General features: G+C 43.1%; 1 protein-coding gene across 4 annotated transcripts in view; it reads left to right on the top strand.

The window, feature by feature from the left end:
- Pld1 (phospholipase D1) overlaps positions 1 to 21,145 on the top strand; it is a 184,079-nt gene that overhangs the window by 35,255 nt on the left and 127,679 nt on the right. For 3 of the 4 annotated variants that reach the window (XM_051185895.1, XM_051185894.1, XM_051185892.1), the window contains exon 1: positions 5,239 to 5,394. The exons of the other annotated variant lie outside the window; for it this stretch is intronic. The gene's annotated coding sequence lies outside the window, so the exon portion shown is untranslated. Of the gene's footprint in view, positions 1 to 5,238; positions 5,395 to 21,145 lie in introns of those variants that run through there. 4 annotated transcript variants of the gene reach the window in all.

Below are 21,145 nucleotides of genomic sequence, written 5' to 3'. Positions count from 1 at the left end.
GATGCATGGGAACCATACTCTGAGATGTCAGTGACACCGTGACATGCTATGAAAACATCTTTGACTTTTATTAATGATAGGTCACAGGAAAGAATGTTCTTTTTAAATTAAGAACTTTATTTATTTGGTCATGGCACCTGGGAGTACAGCTATGTGGAGTCAGTTCTGTCCCCACCATGTGGGGGTCTGGATAGAACTCCTGTGGTCAGGATTGATGGCAGCAGGGTCTAGTCTTCCACAATTGTGCTGGGCATGATCACTCTGGTTCCTCTTGTTCCTTGGCCCATTCCTCTTGTGTCCATTTGCTCTGGGAACAATGTTTCCACCCTCTAGTCAGCTCAGCACCCATCTGTGTTCCTGAGGGACCATGGTGCTATCAGGCTTAGTCCAGGAGCCTTCTTTTTCTAAGTTTCAAAAGGGTTTTACATTGTGTGCATGAGTGTGTGCATGAGAGAGAGAGAGAGAGAGAGAGAGAGAGAGGTGGGAGAGGCTTGGAGACCATGAGCTTCCTGATGTGGGTGTTTAGACCTGAAATCCTGTAGAAGAGCAGGAAGCACTCTTAACTCCTGAGACATCTTCCCAATGCCCAGGTCCCTGTACAGCCTTATTTATTTATCATCTTATGTTTCTGTATATGGGTGTTTTCCCTGCATATACATTTGTACACTACATGGGTGCCCAGAGGCCAGAAGAGGGCATCGGCTCCCCTGGAACTGGAATTATGGATGTTGCAAGCAACCATGTGTGTGTGTGTCGGGGGGGGGGGGGGACTGGAAGGGCAGCAAGTGCTCTTAACCACTGAACCATCTCTCTATCCCCTCTCCAGCATTCTCGATGACACTGCCACTATAAACTTGAGCATTTTGTTTATTTTTATTGTATTTTATTCATCCATTAATTTACTTAGTATTTTATCTTTCTCCCTGTGTATGATTGTGTGCATGTGTGCAGATACACACTGTGTGAAGGTCAGAGGTCCACCTTGGCTGTTGGTACTCACCTTCTACCTTGTTTGAGGCGGCAGTTTTTTGCTTCTCATCTCTGCATATGCCAGGGCCCAAATATCCTGAGGATTTTCCCGTGTCTGTGTCTCATCTCCCCCATGAGAACATTGGGATTACAGAAGTACACTACTGCAAGTTGAGTTCTGGAGATCCTAACTCCCATCTTCATGTTTGTGTGGCAAGTACTTACCCTTATTTATCATTTCATCCATTCATCACTCATGAGTATATGCATGTGTGTGTATGCCACCGTGTATGTGTGTGTGTGTAGGTTAGAGGACAGCCTGCATCATTTGTTTGATTCTCTTCTCTCTTCTTCTACCATGTGGGTCCCAGGGTTCAAATCCAGGTCTTCTGGCTTGGCAGCAAATGTATTTATTCAATGAGCTATCATGCCTGCTGGCTTCCTTAGTTATTTTTTGGAGACAAGGTCTCTAGTCCAGACTGGCCCTGAATTTATCAAGTAGCTGAAGATGACCTTGAACTTCTGATCCTCCTGTTTCTACCTGGGATTACAGGTTTACCCCACTGCATCTGATTTATGCTGAGCTGTTGAACCCAGGACTTTTGGCATACTAGTCAAGTGTGCTATCAGCTGGGCTCTATCTGGGCCCTGAACTTGGACATTTGAAAACCATGTACCTGTCCTTCCTGTTGTGGATGTCTTCTGTCTTCTTCTCTGCTTGGTGCCTCCTTCTTGTCTCTGCACCATGCTCCCTAGTCACACTAGAACCTTCATCAGGTGAAGTCAGGATTTGCCTTCCTCCTTCCTTCCCCATGGCATGTTCTACCAATCTTCCAGGATGAACTTGCATCCTCTGTAGGTGCTCATTGCCACTCCATGCCCCTTTCTGCCTTGGCAGGATGAGCAAGTGTCTTCTGTCTGGGCACACCTCCCTTCCCCTGTCCCTTCTGGCTGTCCAGGTTTCTATGCTGTTTCTCTGGAGAGTCTATTGAGGACTGTCCCAGAAGTCCTTGTCTGCTTCCCTTCTCCAGCATGCCAACCACAGTCTGGCCAAGGATGTGGCCACTTCAATACAGTGTCTGTGGCCAATGGAAATCACTGCAAACCTTCCCTGGGTACTCATTGATTTGGATTATACACATCCTTTATATAAAATAATATATGATTTGCCTGAAACCTATGTGTCTTCCATAGGCTTTAACTGGCCTCAAGCAAGATTCCTTATGATACATGGCATAACATTATGCTATTTAAAGAGTTGCTATGTCATACAGTGACTATTTTACAGTATAACAGCAATTATGCTGTCAAACTGCAATTGCTTAGGGATCATGACAAGAAAAAGTTCAGACATGTTCAGTACAGACTTGTTTTCCCCACAGCTATTTTCTGTCTGAGGTTGGTTGACCCATAGATGTGGAGGGTGAGAAACTCATAGTTAGGACCAGTAGCTTTCTCTCTAGGCCTGGCTCTGTGGCTGTGTGGAGTCAAGACACTCATTCTTGGACAGCTGTGCTTTTCTGCAGTTAGCCAGGTGTGGTTTTGTAGTGGTGAGGCAACCTGGCATCCATTCCTGACTCTTCAATGATACCTGTATTATTCATTTTACTTAAATGCTTGGGCTTTTACTTAGTTTTGTTTGTTTGTTTTTCAAGACAGGGTTTTTCTGCATAGCTCTGTAGACCAGGTTGGTCTTGAACTCACAGAGATCTGAGTGCCTCTATCTCCCAAGCACTGGGATTAAAGGCATGTGACACCACCACCCAGCTATACTTGGGCTTATTTAGAAGTTGCATCCCAATGTAATTTCATTTTGCTGTCGTTTAAATGTTTTTTACCCTCACTGAAGTTAGTATCAGGCTTGGATTTTAGAAACATTAGCTTATTTGACACTAAAGGACTTCTTTGTGAGTCCTGGCAAGCACACTCCTGGCCACACCTGTGGAGGTCAGAGGTCAGCCTCAGGTGTGGGTTCTTCTACTTCCACCTAGCTTGAGGAAAGGTTTCTGTCCCCTGTCACCCCACCCCCACCCCATTGTGCTGTGTGCCCAGCTGGCTGGCTTCCCATGTGTCTGAGAGATCATAGACATGTGCTACCATCTCTAGCTTTATGTAGGTCCTTGGGATTTGAACCCAGGTCCTTGTGCTTGCACTTTCCTGAGCTATCTTCTAGGCGAATTTTTCCCCCCTCTCATTGAGACAGACTCTGGAATAGCCCAGGCTGGTGTCACACCCTGTAGCTGAGGATGGCTGTGAGCTTCTGGTCTCTCCTCTTCTTCCCTCTGCATCCCAAGTGCTGGAATTCCAGAAGAGCGAGCACACCTACTGGTTCTAGAGAGTGAACCTGGAACTTTGTGCACAGCAGGAAAGCATGCTGTATCCCCACTTCCTAAAAGGAAGTACATTACACGGGAAAGATAGATCCTGATGACAGACTTTCTTTTTTAAGATAGGGTTTCACTGTGACCAAGGCTGACCCTGAGATTCTCCTTCCTCTCCCTCCTGGGTGCTGGGATCACAGGTGTGCACCTCCACACCCCGGGAGAAGAAGCTTTGTGGAACGAAGGAGGCACACTCCCACCACCAGCTCATCTAGCTGGGTTGGGGTCTATTTGTACATTTCTATTTCACAGCTGCTGCTGATGTCAGCGAGACTTCTTGTGGGGAGGGGGGAGAAAATGTGTTAGAAGATAGAGGTGTCCTTGGGAATGAAAATCATCAAATATGTTGGCAAATCAGAACTGCACAAAAGAGAAGGCTTTAAGTTTAATTGTTTGGGCATCAACATTTTCCATAAATAGTCTACTTTTGCAGGTGAAACGTTTTGATGATTCCTAACAGCACACTGCTTGTGACGTCAGTGTTGTCATGGATGGTTCTTACTGTTCTTCCAACACCAGGACTTCCTCCCCTGAAGTCTGTTATAACAGTCTTGGCTTCTCCTGTCTCTGCCAGCAGGTGGGGTACTGGCCCTTTTTAAGCCACTAGCTACCTACCTGCCTGTGGCTGGTTTTCCTCCCAGTGCTGACATTCTTCTGTTGAACTCAAGCCTGGGTGAGGGAGATGGAGGTGTGTCTGGGTTTTCCTGCCTGACATTGTTGAACTAATGTGCTCAAGTCCGTTCCATTGAATGGGTGTTGAGGAACAGTTTTAGCAGAGATGCATGTAAGTCTGCTTGGCTTTTCTTGCCCTAGAGGAAATCTGGACTGTTATGTTAAAGTAGATATTATTGAAATACATTAGAACTTTATATATAATAGAAGAGAAAGTCATTGCTAATAATTAGCATCGTTTCTGCGGTTGAAAAGTAGGGCCAACTGGATTTACTGTGAGTGCATTTTGTTAAAGAGCCGAGTGGCGGTCTACTGGAACTATATTTGCTCTGTTTTAGGGTCTAGCCACTCAAAAAAAATTGTCAATTACATTTGCTTATTTTGAAACCATGGTATATGATATGGAAAGATAATAGTGATTCCACTTGAAAATATCTTTTAACATTTTGTTTTTTGTGAGTACACTTGTGTTCCAGTGAGTGTGAATGAACATGTCGGGGTCAGGGGATGACCCCTGGGAGTCAGTTCTGTCCTTCACATGTGGGTCCTGGTGATTGATCAGTCTTCAGTCTTGGCACATACCTCCTTGTTGAACCATCACCCTGGTCCCTTGGGAAACAAAACAAAACAAAACAAAAAATCCTTTTTATCTTACAAATGTATCCTAAGTGATGAACTGACTTGAGAAAGTTGACACAGATTTACAGACACCAAGTCAGACCCATCTTTAGGAAGTCCTTTGTCACATTTTCCTTGAGGGCTATATTCATGTTTGAGCTTTGATGAGTAATAAGCTTTTTCTATGTAAAAATTTGAAAGCTAGTGATGTGAGTTTGCCTCTAGGAAACAATAATGTCATACATCTCCCTCATAAAATGTGAAATTACACTGCTGTATGTTTCGTGATCAGCACCACTTATGAAAGTCGTGTCATGGCCCCCTAGAGGGGAGACTATGTTGCCTTTGTTTAATGTGAATCAGCCCCTGTAATGCAGTGTCTAGGGGAGACAAGTATGAATTGTTTGTGTGTGCTCTGGTTTTCTCGGGGAACTGAAGTCCTGAGGAGCCTCAGTGCATTCTCCTGTGGCTTTCCTTTCCAACAGCAGAGTGTCTATTTAGCATATGGGGTGTGGTTTCAAGTTCATCACTGAAGCTTATAGGCTGAAGTGCTCTGTGGGCTTGGCTGGCTTGAATTGTCTTTAGGGAGCCTGCCAGAGCTGAGCTTGGAACAGGACGGTGTTCCCTGTTTACTTGGGTTCTTGGGGCAACAGTTTTCTCCCAACCCGACTTTCAACTGCTTTGGACATTAGTTTCATAGGAGGATTCGTTCTTTAAAGTAAAATGGAGCGACTCTATTACCCAGGGGCCTCAGGTTAGTAATATTTTGAACTTTCTGTTTTGTGTCCGATTTTTTTCTGTGCTGGCAGGGAGATGGGGTGACAGAAAAGAGGAGGCTTGTCCTATTGCTGTGTTAGAAAAGAATACTTTCGAGTCCCTTGATCCTGCGGGGCTGGAGCTTACATTCTGCTGACTAAGATATTTTTTCTGTCAATCCAAATGGAGCCAAGACAAAACTCTGCGTGTTGGAGTGGTAATTTAAAGGGTCGTGAATGTTTGTAAGCATTTCTTATTGTTTTACTTTTTGGTAGTGACTTTCTCTGTGTCCTCCAAGAACATGTAGGCAGAGCTCTGATTTTATTTTAGTGTTTGAGCTAAGCAGTGTGTTGTATTCTAGCAAGTCCCATTTTCTCTCATCCACTTGTTGGATATAGTTTCCCCTGGGGCCTACTCCTCAGAGTCACAGTGGATCAGATGTCACTTCATTTTACCCTGGAAACCCTGGTGCTTTTCTGAATGCCCTGTGAAACACCTACAGAACAGCCAATGTGGATGCAGCATCCAGGTGGGCTGCTCTCTAGAATAAATGGTCACCCTAAAAATAAGTGTGACTGTAAGATTGGAGTGTGATGTGTAAATCATGAAAGTCATGTTAATAATAATAAAGAAATAAAGCCAATAAAATTAAGTGCCAAGAGAATAGCTCGTTCACTTTACTGGAGTTAAAGAGCTAGGGAGCAATTTTCCCTCCATGCCTTTGCCTAGGAGCCATCTGACATGTGACCACTCTGCAAGAGGGGTTGCATTCGACAGTATTTGAAAGCCTGTACTTTTTAGGAACCATAGCATCTCTGCCTTGTATGTGTAAATATGCACCTGTCCAAGTGAATCAACTAATTTTTAAATGTGCTAATATGTGTCCATTATTGCATTGCCATTCTCTTCTCTTTTTGTCCCCTTGGGACAGGCAGGACATTGGTGTCATTTATTATCTTTTTTTTATTTATTATCTTTAAAGATGGAGGGAAAGGGGAAGCAGAAATTCATACGTGTGTGTGTGTGTGTGTGTGTGTGTGTGCCTTTAAGATGCTAAACTTAAAGACTTTTGCTATTTCCTTTCTATGCTGAGGCTGATGCTATAAAGTGAAGGCTGTGACCCATTTGAGATTATAACCATGTACTTTACACCTCTCAGAGGATGGCACAGTCACATTATTGTCCCCACCTCCCCAGATACTTCCTTTAAATCCACCAGGCAGACTTTGGCTTCCTAGGAAGATAAAGATGGCTCTGGCTTTGCTGTACTGCATGGATACACTGTCTGCTCCTGCTGCATAAGGCTATGCTGCTGTGTAGTTACTAATTAGTAAAGTCTTTTGGCGTGGAATTCTAGACAGAGTCTCTTTGTGTAGCCCTGGCTGTCCTGGAATTAGCTCCATAGCCCAGGCTGGCCTTGAACTCAGAGATTCACCTACCTCTGCCTCCTGAGGGCTGGGATTAAAGGTGTGAGACACGATGCCTGGCTACAGGCTATTAATTTACATATAAAGGAGAGCATTTATCAACCTGATTATTGATACCTGATGATTTTAAAGATAAGTATTAAAACATTCCACACATTGATCCCTCCCCTGTGCTGGATGAGCATGTCTTATGCTTCGGAAGATCTCAGCTTGTTCTGTTGTACTTCCGAGCTTTTTCATCTAGCAATGAAAACAGTAACAACGTACCCTGGTTGAAAATAGAAGGATACAAAATGACAAATAATGCAATGAGTGGGAAAATCCCTACAAGCCACATTTTAGGGACTTTTCTAGAGCATATATACATGAAATTATGCTTTCTCCAAACATAAGGAATGGGAAGGCTGTGCCAGGGCTGAAGTCAGCAGTCAAGACCCGCACCTTAGGACAGTCACACAGATCTCATCACCTTGACAGACCAGTCTAGCACACCCTATATCACTGCAGTTTCTGGCTCAGGTTAAACAGACATCAGCATTTCGGTGGTTCTAGGCCACCATATCTCAAGTTGAGCTTTAAACTGGTTAATTTTTATCCCACATCTGGTTTCCAGTCAGGGTGTTGCAGATGTCCCATGTCCATCAGGCACTTTATGACCCAGCTGATGATCCAGAAGCATGCAATGGCAATTATTCTTTTAGAGTGAATCTAAGGCAAGGTTGGAGATAGGCCTTGGGCAAACAATTCCACCCTAAGTTGACCCACATCTGAAATGAATGGTGCTAGAGGGACAGGCCTTGGCGGAAGGACACGAGTAGCTGAGAGTGACTGTGGGCTAAGGGGTGGCTTTTCTGTCAACACGTTTTCACTCGATCATTGAATTCATTCATCCTTCAGACCACGCCCCATTCCATAGTCTTCATCTGTGATGTATAAGTTTGAGAGGCTCTGGAGCCACAGTGTGTGGCCCTGTCAGATTTTATTTAGGGAGAGAACACTGTGTCCTCTGCCTTTGCCATCCTTAACTCCATCCTTAGCCTTGCTAACTCAAGACATTGGCATGCATAGAGGTATTGTGTTCATACACCAAACATGGAGAGACAGAATGATCCTGGGAATTCACTGTTTTCAGAATGACAATAATAATTAACTTCCCAGGATTGTAAAAGTTGACAGATTAGCCTCTCAGAGTTTATTAAGCCACACCCTCACCAGCTCTGAAGAATCCGAAGGAAGTTTGAGCTGATGTGTTCTGGAGTGGCTTAGGAATGGCCACAGAAGGAATGTTAGCACAATGGTCACCAGAGTAAGAACTACCACTCAAAAGGCATTTCCTGGTGTGGCCACTCTTCTGAGTCTTTTATTCAATCTGCTTTTCACCCCTAAAAGCTTGGCTGTCTTAATTATCCCCATTTACAGTTAGCAATTGTCCCAGAGAGTCCAGTAAGGCAAAATCAGTCACAGTGTTGTGTCTCAGAGGGAGTTCTGTGCTGGGAAAGACAGGTTTACTTTCTTACAAAGTGTCCCCTGGTGTTTATTATTAATGACAAGTGACCATGTAAATGCTGACATATATGCTGATACTCCATCAAAGGTACATCACCGTTACCCGTTACCCACTGGCACTCGGGAAGGCATGCCCTTCCTGTCCTTTCCCACTTAGATATGTGTGAACTTGTACTGTGCTTCCCTACCCGCTCTGTTGGTGACCTGTGGCAAAGCCCAGTGACTAATCACAGAATATAGAGGTTGGCTGTGGTTAGTAAATAAGGCCAGTTAATATGGCCAGTTAGTAAAGTGGTTGCTCACAAGCACGAGGACCCTAGCAGTGGTGAACGGAAAGGAAAAAAAAAAAAAAAAAAAAGCAAGCCTGATACAACCATGTTCACCTGTGGTCCCAGCACCGGGGTGGCACACACAGGGGGATCCCCTGGACTTGCTGGCCAGCCAGCATAGCCAAATCAGTTCTTAAAGCTCCAGTATCCAAAGTAAGGTGAAGAGGGAGTGAGGAAGAAGTGTGATTGTGGCCTGTCTCCATGAGATCAAGCTCACATGTGCATGCTCACCCACACACCCCCTCCCCAAACACCACCTATGAAGGCTGTAGGTGTCAAGTTGATACGGTGAATGAGTTCTACTGGGTTGCATTCTGTCTTCTACTGACCAAAATTAGTCCTGGGATTTTTTAGACTTTTTAATGCTAAAGTTATCAAATCACTAAGACTAGGAAACTTCTTACTGTTTAGTTTTCTGTCCTCATTCCTGCCAGTGTGACTTCCTGCTGATAAAAAGAAAAGCTTGGGTTACTCTCTAGGTCCCCAGGGCTTTCTGAAGCTCTGCAGAAAGCCAAGACTATGAGATGTGAAGTTTCCTTAAAAATTGTAAACACTCATTTAAAAATGTTGGATGAACAACTTACTCTCAACTTAGCTAAAACATAAACAGTTGGCAAATATATTTACAAAATTTAATGAAGCCCAACTAGAATAAAGCTGTTTTTTTGTTTGTGTGAATGTCTCTCTCTGCCTCTGTCTCTGTGTTTCACACACACACACACACACACACACACACACACACACACACACACACGGGGGGGGGGGGTTTCCATGTGTCCCAGGTTGGCCTTAAACTCAATATGTAGCCTGGAATGACCTTGAATTTGTGATCCACTAGACTTGGGAGGTGTCCCAAGTGCTAGAGTACAGATGTGTGCTACCACATCTTATTAACACAGTGACAGATCTGAGCACAGGCTTCATGCATATTCATCAAATTCTACCAACCCAGCTCCCATACCCAGAACCCAGCCATAGAAGTGCTTAAGGTAATACCAAAGTTTTTACATTACAGTTTTTCCTTTTTTTTTTTTTTTTGAGATAGAATGTCTCTCTGTAAAGTACATCTGCCCTGGGACTTGGTGTGTAGATCTGAGTAACCTCTGACTCACAGAGATCTACCTTCTTTGGCTTCACAGGTGTTGGGATTAAAGGCATGTGCCACCATGCCCAGCTAAGTTTTCTTTAATAGGAATTTATTACTATTGTTATTATTTATGAGTAGTATTTGTGTGCGTAGCCTGTGTGGAGGCCAGAGGTTGTTCTAGGCATGTCTTCCTCGGTTGCTCCTTCATCACGTGTCTTTCTGTTCTGAGTCTCAGCCTCACTGAATCTGGAGCTCACTACCTTAGCCTAGACTGTGACTGTGGATGGAGAGTGTGAACCCTTAGGACTCTGATATCCCTGCAGTGCTTGGGGACAGGATTGTGTCACCTCCTGGCTGTCCCAGGAAGCCGAGGATCCACACTTATATCCTCATGTTTGCCCAGCAAGTGCCTTATCCACTGGATCATCTGCCCAGTCCAAGAATTGATTATTTTTATCATACAAATCAGGAGAGATTGGGGTTGACAGGAGAGAGTTGAGACAAGATGACTTTATATAGGATGGGATGATTTCACTTAATCCTTGAAAGACCTTTGGATGCACATGTTTCCACGTATGCAGTGTGTTTATGACACTTGCTTATTCTGACAGCAGTGATGATGTGCTGGGAGAGCATGCCAGCATCCCGAGGCATCTTCAGAGAAGATGGGGTAATGAAGATGGGAGAAACCTGGGAATAGCTTTCTTTTTCCCAGTTCTCATTTAACAGAGGTCACTGAGGGTCAGGAGGAGTGAGCCTTCAGGGCCACAGGTTCCAGGGGAGCTTTGGAATTTCTTCCATTGTCCCATTGTTACCGTTTCTACTCTTCACATCTGTCCAATTTAACACATTTCTGTGACAATGAATAAAACAGTATTTCCATTTAATCTAGGTTGGGAAAAGTCCAAGTAAATACCCCAGCTCTAACTGAATGGTGCGAAAGGCTGACCACCACTCCCAAGGAAAACCAAACGGCCTCCAAGCATAGCCATGGTTCTCATGATAGTTGTCTGAACATTTTGTTCTTGGTTCATACATCTGGTTCCCATGTTTATTCTGGAAGAGATCAGTCACATGGGGTTACTAAAGGACATTTGATCCTGAATCTTGGATGTTATTTTTCTCATTGTTGTTTTAGTTTCCTTGAGGAAGGAGTTCATGCAGCCCAGGTCTTCTTGGTCTTCTTGCCTCTTCTTCCTAAGTGCTAGGCTCACAGTCCTGCACCACCACTTTCAGTTTGCAAATCTTTATTTTGTTATTGTTTTTTTTTTATTTATGTGTATGTATAAGCACGTTTCACAATTGTAGGAGCTGTTTGCCTCCTCCCATGAACTTCCTAGTGACTGAACTCAGGTTCCATGGCTTAGCAGCAAGTACCTTAAAATCTGCTCAGCCATCTCACTGACTCTGGAAATTGTGTTTGAATATTGTTCTTGATACTGTATAATTGACATGTTATAAAGCTAAACCCTAACACTTTGGTGTTGTTTAGCATGAAGTTTTGTGCCCATAACAACAATGCATTTTAAAATGTATTCATCTCTCTCTAAGAAACTTACCTCTTTTCTGTACTAGCCCTAGACAGCCTTTGTTCTGCTTTCTATATGCTTGGGCGTTACCCATTCTGAGACGTTCATCTGAGTGAATCAGTGAGTCAGACTTCTGGAAATTGAGGTTGATGCTCAGATGTTGTTGTTCCATTGACACAGAGGCTGTGCTTTAGTCTGCTGCTGTCTTAGCTAGCAAATATAGCTCCATAGTTCCCAGCCGGCTTTCCTGCCAGGGCCAGCCACTCAGGCTGCAGCCTGGCGGAAATTCTGTTTCTTCAGGTGCCAGCTTTTTCGCTGCCACCAAATATAGCCATTAATTAAGTTTCTATTGTTCTACTTATCAATATGACTTGGGAGTTAAAGGCTGTGGTGAAAACCCACTAACTCAGAGAGATTGAGTAGCAATTAGCTGACGACTCTTTGCTGTATCTCCAGAAGAGAGTGTCCTTCTGCTACACCAAAACAAAAGAGCCCAGGCAACACTAAGTCCCTCCCTACTACTTCCTGTGTGTCTGTCCATCATCTTACAGACACAATATGACTCTCTATGATTACTTTCTGTCAACTAGTGCTAACTCAGCCTCCTGACCTAAGGTTGACATTGTTTAATCAACACAAACTAGGGATTTACAGGTGTCAGATACCCCACAACCCTCAAAGGCTGCTTCAGTGAGCGTGTCCTCATCACTGTGTGGGGCCTTGCTCTTCTCTGGTGTCCGGAAGAGTGAGAGTAAGACAAAAGGATACAATTTTGTCACCTATTTTTTACCAGACTCAGTTTTTTTTTTCTTTAAGAACTATGGATTTTTTCCCTATTCAGTTTTGGGAACTAATAATTAATATGAGATGGCTGTAGATAAGTTAAGTTATCAGATTCTTGGGTAGACCACTCGTATCAATTGCCACCTTTGGTGAATTACCTACTCTGGAAGATTCAATTACAGCATTACAGCATTTCTAAAATAGAAATAACATCAGTATTTACCTCAGAGGGCTGTTTGTAATGACAGAAAATGTCACCACAGTGTTGAGGGATTACACATATTGAGCAAGTATTAGTTATTGTTCAGTGAAAATAAACTGGTAGGTACCATTTTATTTCTTTTGTTTGGAGTTTGCTTAAATTCTAGTAAGAATATAAGTTAGTTGCAAGGATATTTATATACTACTAAATAAAAACAAAGGAAGGAAATATGCAAACATGGAACCACAGCTATTAGTGTTGGCAGGAAGTTATCAAAGAATATATAAATAATAACGACAGCTAACATTTATAGCAGGTTTTCTTTCTTTTTATTCCTGTTTTTCTTACTCCATTACCTTCTCCTCCACTCCCCATCCTTCCCTCCTCTCATCTTTCCTTTTTCTATTTACTTTATGGGGTTCTGGTAGTTGACTCCAGGGCCTGGCCCATGCTAGGCAAGTGTTACCTTGTCCTTATGTCCTTAGCTCTTACCCAGGTGTAGGCAGACATTTCTTTTTCACCTGCCAGTTCCCAGATAATTGACACAGAGACTTAATATTGATTGTAAATGCCCAGTCGATAGCTCAGGCTTGTTCCTAGCTAACTCCTACATTTAAATTAATCCATACTTTTTATCTGTGCTTTATCACGTAGCTTGGTACCTTTTCTCAACATGGCATGACTGTCTTGCTCCACTCTGTATTTACTAGTGTCTCTTCTTTCTTCCCAGTCCCTAGTTTGGTTGTCCTACCTATACTTCCAATCAGCCTTTATTAGCAAGGAGAACAACACATTTTCACAGTATACAGGATTATTTCACATCCCCCAGAACTCTTTTCTCCTTCTCCTTCTTCTCCTTCTTCTTCTTCTTTAATTAAATGATTAACTAACTTTGTAATTGTTGTTGAGATAGGATTGAGATAGGTCTAGATAGAACTTTTGGTGTAGACCACTAAGCTGGCCTTTGCACTCAGAAAGATCCACTTGACTCTAATTCCCAAGTGCTAAGGTTACAGGCATATGTGACCATGCCCAGGCACAGCAGATTTTCAGCAAACTTTTTTTTTTTATTCTCTTTCCTTTTGAGATGAGAGAATAATGGGCAGATGTGATCAAATGACAGCCCAAGCTGGGAGAAATGTTGATCATGTTTAGTCTAGTCTCATACCTATGGGATATGGACTCACAATATTAGGGTGTTCAGTATCTCACTAAACAACACATCACACCTGGCTCTGTGTGTGTGTGTGTGTGTGTGTGTGTGTGTGTGTGTGTTTGGGTAGGGTAGGGTAGGGTAGGGTAGTGTGAGCACTTATGAGTTGTCTAGAATCAAAACCCAAACTGTCTTCAAAACTATACCAATAGAAATTAACATTGCCTAGTAAGGACAACAAGGCTGTATTAGTCCTAAAGCCAGAATAATAGCACCTGGGGATTAAGTCTGCCAGGGCCTTCCATTGGGCACCCTTCACCTTGGCAGATTGTAGACTGTCATCCTGAGGGAAGCAATGGACTTTTCTGTGGCATAAGCCTACCACCTTTGCTCAGAGAGATTTAGATAAAATTAGACATTTGACAATGTGGCCAGATACCAAAGTTCATTATAGCATTAACTACCGGTGTTTGAATCCATGCTGATAGGCTATAGTCCAAAGTCACATGAACACTCAACTCCACTTCAGCAGCAGCTGGTGCAATATGGATAGAGACTGTTCCTCAGTGTATGGAGGGAAGGTTCCTTTGTGAACAAGTCAGTTACGAGGCAACAAAGGAGACTGTTTCCATCCAAACAAGAGTGATTCTCACCAACTGCAGCAACACATAAAATTTTATTCATGTCTTACAGTGGGTAGGTAGATGAGTTGGCCTAGCATGAGGACACACACACACCTTGTTCATATCTTAAATGGATTAATTAGGTGGGCTGAAAAAATGGCTCAGCAGTAAGGAGCCCTGGGTGCTATTCCATATAATCTGGGTCCCAGCACCTGCTCAATGACTAACACATGTATGTAACTTGTTGTAGAGTATCTGATGGTCTCTTCTGGCATCTTCAGGCACTACATATACATGGTATAATGATATTCATGTAGACAAACCATCCATACACAAAAAAAACAAAAATTAGATCTTTTAAGAGTTAATTAATTCAGGGCCTTACTGGATCACTGTCCATGGAACGAGCCCCATGCTAGTGATGACATGTATGGGTCTCTTAGACTGGGAGCTGACCCTCACACATATTCACTCCATCAATCCTAAAGCTATCTGTAGTTCCCTTTTTGCTGTTCCTACTGAATGCCATGTTCCAAGTACTAAAGCCCTGGTTTCTCAGCTGCTTTTCATGGCTACTGCTTGCATTCCAACTCTTCCCTAGTCTGCATCAGCTCTGAAAAAACAATGCTGTCTGCATGTGCCTTTTTATAGTTATAGATTTGAGAGAGAGAGTGTGTGTATGTGTCCAGGGGATGAAGTCATGTCATCAGGAGTGGGGTAAGTGCCTACACCTACTGAATCATCTTGCAAGTCCCATTGCAAGGCTTTAATAGGGTCCATTGCTGGTGTCATTTGAACTGGGAATGTGGTGCTGGTATGCCGACCCACAGATATGGTTTACTCCCAGCATTGCTCTGACCTGTGGGTTTACCAGGTCAAGGACTCCTTCACTAGTTAATGTGTATCTGGGATGCAGTGGCCTCTGGACTTGTCATTGAAGCTCTGTTTAGTTTCCTGCTGGCTCTTCAACTTCAAGCATGCTCACCAACTTCCTTTTCTGTGATGCAGTTCACAGACAATTTCAGAAGCCAAAGGATGATTCTCCACAGGTTGAGAATGTGGAGAATTCAGGGGCTGGGGAGAGGGTTCCATGGGTAAGAGTGTTTGCTGTGCAAGCTTGAAGGGAAGTCCTGAGTTCACACTCCAGCACCCATGTGAAAAATCAGACATGGTAACTCTAGTGTCATAGGGAGCAGAGAGAGGAGGGTCACTGGGGCTCGCTGGCTGCCACTCTAGCTCCAGCTTCAGCAGTCTTAGGTAAGCGCGCGCGCGCGCACACACACACACACACACACACACACACACACACACGAGAGAGAGAGAGAGAGAGAGAGAGACAGAGACAGAGAAACAGAGAGAGAAGGAAAGAAAGAGAAAGGAGAAAGAGAGAGGAGAGGGGGTGTTGACATTCTCCTCTGACCTCTGTAGACACAGGCATGCATATTTGTGAGCACAGTACACATACACACTCAACTCATACAGCAGGAAAAAGAAGAGTGCTGAAAATCAGAAGTAGTCCTTTTTATGGCCTATGGAAGGTAAAGGTACCTTGCAAACTTTCTAGCCAATGTCTGGGTGAGTGATTAGATTGATTTTCTCATTGTTCTAACTCTTTCCAAACAGAGGTAAAGATAAAGAACAGTAGCAAGTGTTATGTGTGTAAAACTGGAGACTTTATAGAAGAATTCACTGGTGCAAATTGAATGACAAAAATGTAAACATGTATAAAGATTTCCTTGTGGCACGGTGCTCCACTCAAAATCCCAGCCACTCAGGAGGAGGAGGAGGAGGAGGAAGGGTTAGGCATTGAAGGCTATTGTCTACGTAGTGAGTTCAAGGCAAATTTGGGCTACAGGAAACCTTGGGGGTGAGAGAGAGAGAGAGAGAGAGAAAGAGAGAGAGGGACAGAGAGAGAGAGAGAGAGAGTTTTTTTATTAGTTCCAAGAAGAAGCCTTATAACCAAGAAATGAATTCAATTCATTAATTCATTGTTACTTTTATTTCTAAGACAGGGTTTCATGTAGCTCAGACAAACTGGCCTCAAACTTGCTATATATCAGCAGATGACCCTGAACTTCTGACCCTCTTGTCTCTACCTACCAAGTGTTGAAACTATAGGTATGTGCCACCATACTGGGTTTTATGCGGTGCTAGGGACCAAATTTGGGCTTCATGTATGTGAAGTGGGTGCTTCATATCCTCAGCCTTTTAAAATGGAAATAAAAAAATGGTGATTGAACATCATCTTCTGGCAAAGGCCTCTGTAGGCAGTCTGGTAACTCCATCGAAACAGGAGAGCAACGCTGAGCAACCTGCGTGGTGTTCCTTTAGCTTCTGACTCACCGTCTCATGGAGAGGAGGCTGACCTTCTCTTTGAAGCTGAATTTCATGTCTGAAGATGACATGCCACACAAACAGTGAACCATGAATTTTATTGAAAGGAGTCTCATTTAAACCCAGTATAAACTTAAGTTAGGCTTACTGTTGTACATGTATTTATAAATGTGTCAGTATTCAAAATGGTGGCTCAGCCTTGATAAGAAACAATTCCTGTGGGTGAGTGAGGAAGGTATGATCCTATACCATGAGCTGCCAGTGTGCACAGCTCTGTGCCCGAGGGACTTGAGGAGATGAATGAGTGTGTGTGTGTGTGTGGTGTGTGTGTGTGTGTTTACCATGCTCAAGTGGAGACCAGAGGTCACTTTTGGTGTTGTTCCTTGAGCGATATTTGTACTTCATGTTTTTTTTTGTTTGTTTGTTTGTTTGAGCTGCTCTCTCACTGAGAACTAGGGTGGACTAGCTTAACCCCAGAGGTCTGCCTGTCCCTGATGCTGGGATGACAAGCACTCATCTCCATGCTTGACTACTTATATGGGTGCTGGAAATCTAAACTGAAGATGACAAACACCTTACCAACTGGGCCATCTCCCTAGCCCAACATAGTATATTTGCGTTTCATGATGCATGCTTCCAAAGACATAGGTATGCAAATTTCTGAATCAAGTGGAGTTATAGAACATTCTACATACACGATGTGGGCCTTTTGGGTTTTGAGACAGGGTCTCTCCCATGTAGTTCAGGCTGGCCTCAAAGTTGAACACTTCCTGTGGATTCAGCTGTTGCCCCTTTTGTTAGCTCCTTCCAGGGAAGGTCTGTTGCAGCCAGGCAAGCTGGTTGCATTGTCTCTAGTGTCCGTCTCAAGTCACGTCTTCCTTCTTCATCTTCTTTCTTCCTGTTGGAAGGAAGTGTGTTAATTTGGAGTTAGTTCAAATCACGTCTCTGAAACTGAAACCGAGCACATGTAGCCTCTGAGAACCTTATTAAAATGGGCACTTTGGTTTCTGAGTGTGGCTAGGATCCTGTTTTTACTGTGTGTGGTTGTGAGGCCCAGCAGGGTCTCTGAACCTCACTGCTCAGCTTCTCCAGAGATGGGGCTGGAAAGCAAACAGTAGGCAAGGGAGCCTCATATGTTTACTGACTACTTTGATTACACTGGCCAGTTCCTAGCAGCCAAGCACACTGAATATAAGAACTCTTTCATCCTTTCTACCACCGAGCAGAAGAATCCTATGTGCCTGTTAGTAATCTCTGTAAAGCTTGACTTGTTCATGCAAAACATGCAAATGGTATGAAAGCATAATTTGTAGTATTACTGTGCTGATTAAATGAGATGTTGCATGTAAAACATCTACTAAGTGCTTGCTGAATATTAACAATCTGAAGCAATTCAGGAAGCATTTATTGAACACCTACTATTAGAACAGAGGCAGCATGCAAGGTTGCTGGGAAAGCAGTCCAGCAAAGGCTTTGCAAACCATCTTAAAAGGCAGATGCCAATCACCAAAGCAAGTGTACGCTCAGGGTATGAGCCAGCAGAGAAGAGCCAGAGCATGTAAAGAGTAAAAGTCAACTATCTCATTTTGCTATTGATTTTTGTTTTAATTTGTATTTTTCTGTCAGGACAGGGTCTTGTTGTGAGTAGTTTTTCTGGCCACCATCGTGCCAGCCACAAATAACACACAGAGACTCTGTATTAGATATAATTCTGTTGGCCAGTTACTTGTTTCTTATCGGCTAGCTTTGTTTTAAGTATTAACCCATTTCTATTAATCTAAGTATTTCCACGTGGTCTCATCTTACCGGAGAGTGGACTGGTGTTTTGCTCTCTCCAGTCTCCCCATGTTGACTCCTCCCTACTACTTCCTCTTTTCTCCTTGTTCCTAGTCCCTCCGATCTTGCTTTCCTATTGGCCAACAGCACTTTATTCATTAGCCAGTATGAGCAACATATTTACAGAATGGCATCTCCCATCAGGGTCTCATGTATCCTGGGATGGCCTTGAACTTCTAATTCTCTAACTTCTAAGTGTGAGAATTATAATTCTGTGTTACCATACCTGGCTTGGTTTGGGGGGTTGCTTTTTTTCTTTTAATTTTAAAATTAATATTTACTGTGTTTGCATATGTGTGTGCATGCACATGCATGTGCATGTTATAGCACATGCTATAGGACACATTGGAAGAGTTGGTTCTCTCCTTACACCATGTTGGTCCTGAGATTCAAACTCAGGTCCTTGAATTTGATGATATGCATTTCACTCACGGAATCATCTTAATCATCTTGCATGGTCTGCTCTGAGATCTTTTTTTTTTTTTTTTTTTTTTTTTTTAGACCAGCTAGGTAGCTCAGACTGGGCCTGAACTTGTGACCCTCTTAAATCAGATCTAAAACTTGACTCTAAGGCCAGTGATTCTTCTGTGTGTGATGACTGGCAGTTTCTTAAATTGGGAGGGTACAATAAAAACAAAGCTGGTTGTAGACCAGCTTTAATCCTGTGGCCCCTATGTGTTAGCGAACAGCAGTTACGACATCTAACTTCAGAAAGCTTTTATTAGCATATATGTCAAGTCCACACAATAACATGTTGGGTTGTTGTATTTTCATACATGTATATTTATTTTGATCATATTCACCCCAGGACTTTCTCTCATCCCCCTCAAATTCTTGTTGACACCCTCCTTGTCTGTACTGGGTCTCAGCTGCCTTCATCCCTTTTGAGTATAACTTGTAAAAACAAAATATCTCTTCCATTTGGTTCCATGAGTTTGTGTATTAGCTACAATCGTGGAAATTAAGAGACAGGTTTTTGTTTCATTCTGACCTGCTTGTTTGAGTAAGTTGGCAAAGCATGGCATGCTCCGGCTCTTCTCTGCTGGCTCATACCCGGAGTGTACACTCGCTTTGGTGATTGGCATCCACCTTTAAGATGGTTTGCAAAGCCTTTGCTGGACTGCTTTCCCAGCAACCTTGCATGCTGCCTCTGTTCTAATAGTGCCAGAGCATACCCTTGGGAGCTCGGCACCTTCGCGTATCTCACCTTGGGACCTTTGTTTCGAACCCTGTCTTAGAAAGGAAATCACCATTGATGCAGAATGTTTCTTCTTTTAGTCACTGAGACGTGTAAGGTGCTCTTTCTAAATATTTCACAGTGTGTTGTGTGATACAAACTTCAAAAGATGTTAGTCTGGGCAAAGTGCCCAACATGACACTTGGGGAGAATTAATCACCTCTGAGCAGACTCTTCCGCTGCTGGAATTGAAGGTGGTGTTCCTATAGGCCTTGACAGGGCTTTTTGCAGCATGTGACAATATCTCTCTTCCCCTCTCATCTGCATGTTTTAAGTACTGATTTTTTTTTTAAAATAAGGAATATAGAAATGATTCCAGTTGCTGGTTTTCCTTTCTTGGGCTCAGAGAAAATCACTTGCTTTTCCTTTAAACAAGGGTGCAGGCTGGTTGGCTTTTTATTATTGCTTGTTCTTTTCAACTTTTCCTTCCTTCCCTTTTTTTTTTTTTTTTTTTTGTATATAGCTCACTACCTATAAAATGAACCCACTTGAGGTAGTATATAATTTGATGGTCTTCAGTTTGCTGTCAGAGTGGTTTCTGCAATTATAATTTTTCTCTTCTTTAGAACTATGTGTGCCCAAGCCTGTCCATACTACATTTTTGTTGCTTTGTTTTTGGTGACAGGGTCTCATGGAGCCAAGATCAACCTCTTGAGCTCTGGATCTTCCTGCCTCTACCTCCCAAGTGCTAAGATTACTGTTGAGTGCCACCATGCCCAGTTCATACTGTTTGTCAATATTTCTTCCTCTTACATAGTTGGGCAGATATCAAAGAACTTTGTTTAATGCTTCGTAATTTTACTTTATTGTATATAATGAAAATAATATCAGATCAAAAATATATCTCTATTGGAATAGTTCCTAATAGTTCCAAATAGTTTGCTATTTGCAAAGGAAAACAAACAAACAGAAGGCATCCATGAAGGCAGAAAGGAAAATGAATGTAGAGATTTAAGAATCCAGGGAAACTACCTGGAGAGACGGCCATGGGTGCTGGGGGATGAACTCTTATCTTTTGGGCTGTGAGCCTAGCCTTTAATGGTTGAGCCATTGCTCTAGCCCAACAAAGAGCTTGTAAACTCTGTTAACTTATGCATTTCTTAGTTACTTTGTGACTTTTTATTAACTTTTTATCAGTGCCTTTTTAATGGGCGAATCAATTGTCTGTCAACTGTGTCTCCTGGTTATTAAGCATGGCATGTCCTTTGTTGTGTTTCCAATCCTTTCTTCCATCTGAACTCATGCTCTACACCCCATCCTCTTTGCTTGCTTTACTTTAGCTCTTTTATTTCTCTCTCTCTCTCTCTCTCTCTCTCTCTCTCTCTCTCTCTCTCTCTCTGTGTGTGTGTGTGTGTGTGCAAACATATGGTGTCCAGAGCTACCCTCAGCTGTCAATCATTCATTAGCTGTCAAACACCTTGTTTGGGGGGGTCTCTCATTGGGATGGAACTGCCAGCATCACGAATTCACCTCCCCAGGCTTGGGATCCCAAGTGCATGCCACTATGTCTGGCTTCTTATAGTTGTAACATGAGTTCTGGTGATCAAATTCAAGTTCTCATGTTTGCAAGGCAAGCACTTCACCAACTGGGGTGCCCCGAGTCTTCACCACAGCCCTGGGACTGGATTCTGCTGACCCCTCTAAGGCATTGCTTTGTACAGCTGAGGCTCATCTGGAAGCTATTATGCCCTGGAGGGACTTGG

The sequence above is a fragment of the Phodopus roborovskii genome, unplaced genomic scaffold (assembly GCF_943737965.1).
Source record: "Phodopus roborovskii unplaced genomic scaffold, PHOROB, whole genome shotgun sequence".
Classification (NCBI taxonomy): Eukaryota; Metazoa; Chordata; class Mammalia; order Rodentia; family Cricetidae; genus Phodopus; species Phodopus roborovskii.
The sequence above is the reverse complement of the archived record's forward strand: the minus strand, read 5'-3'. Positions and strand labels throughout refer to the sequence as shown.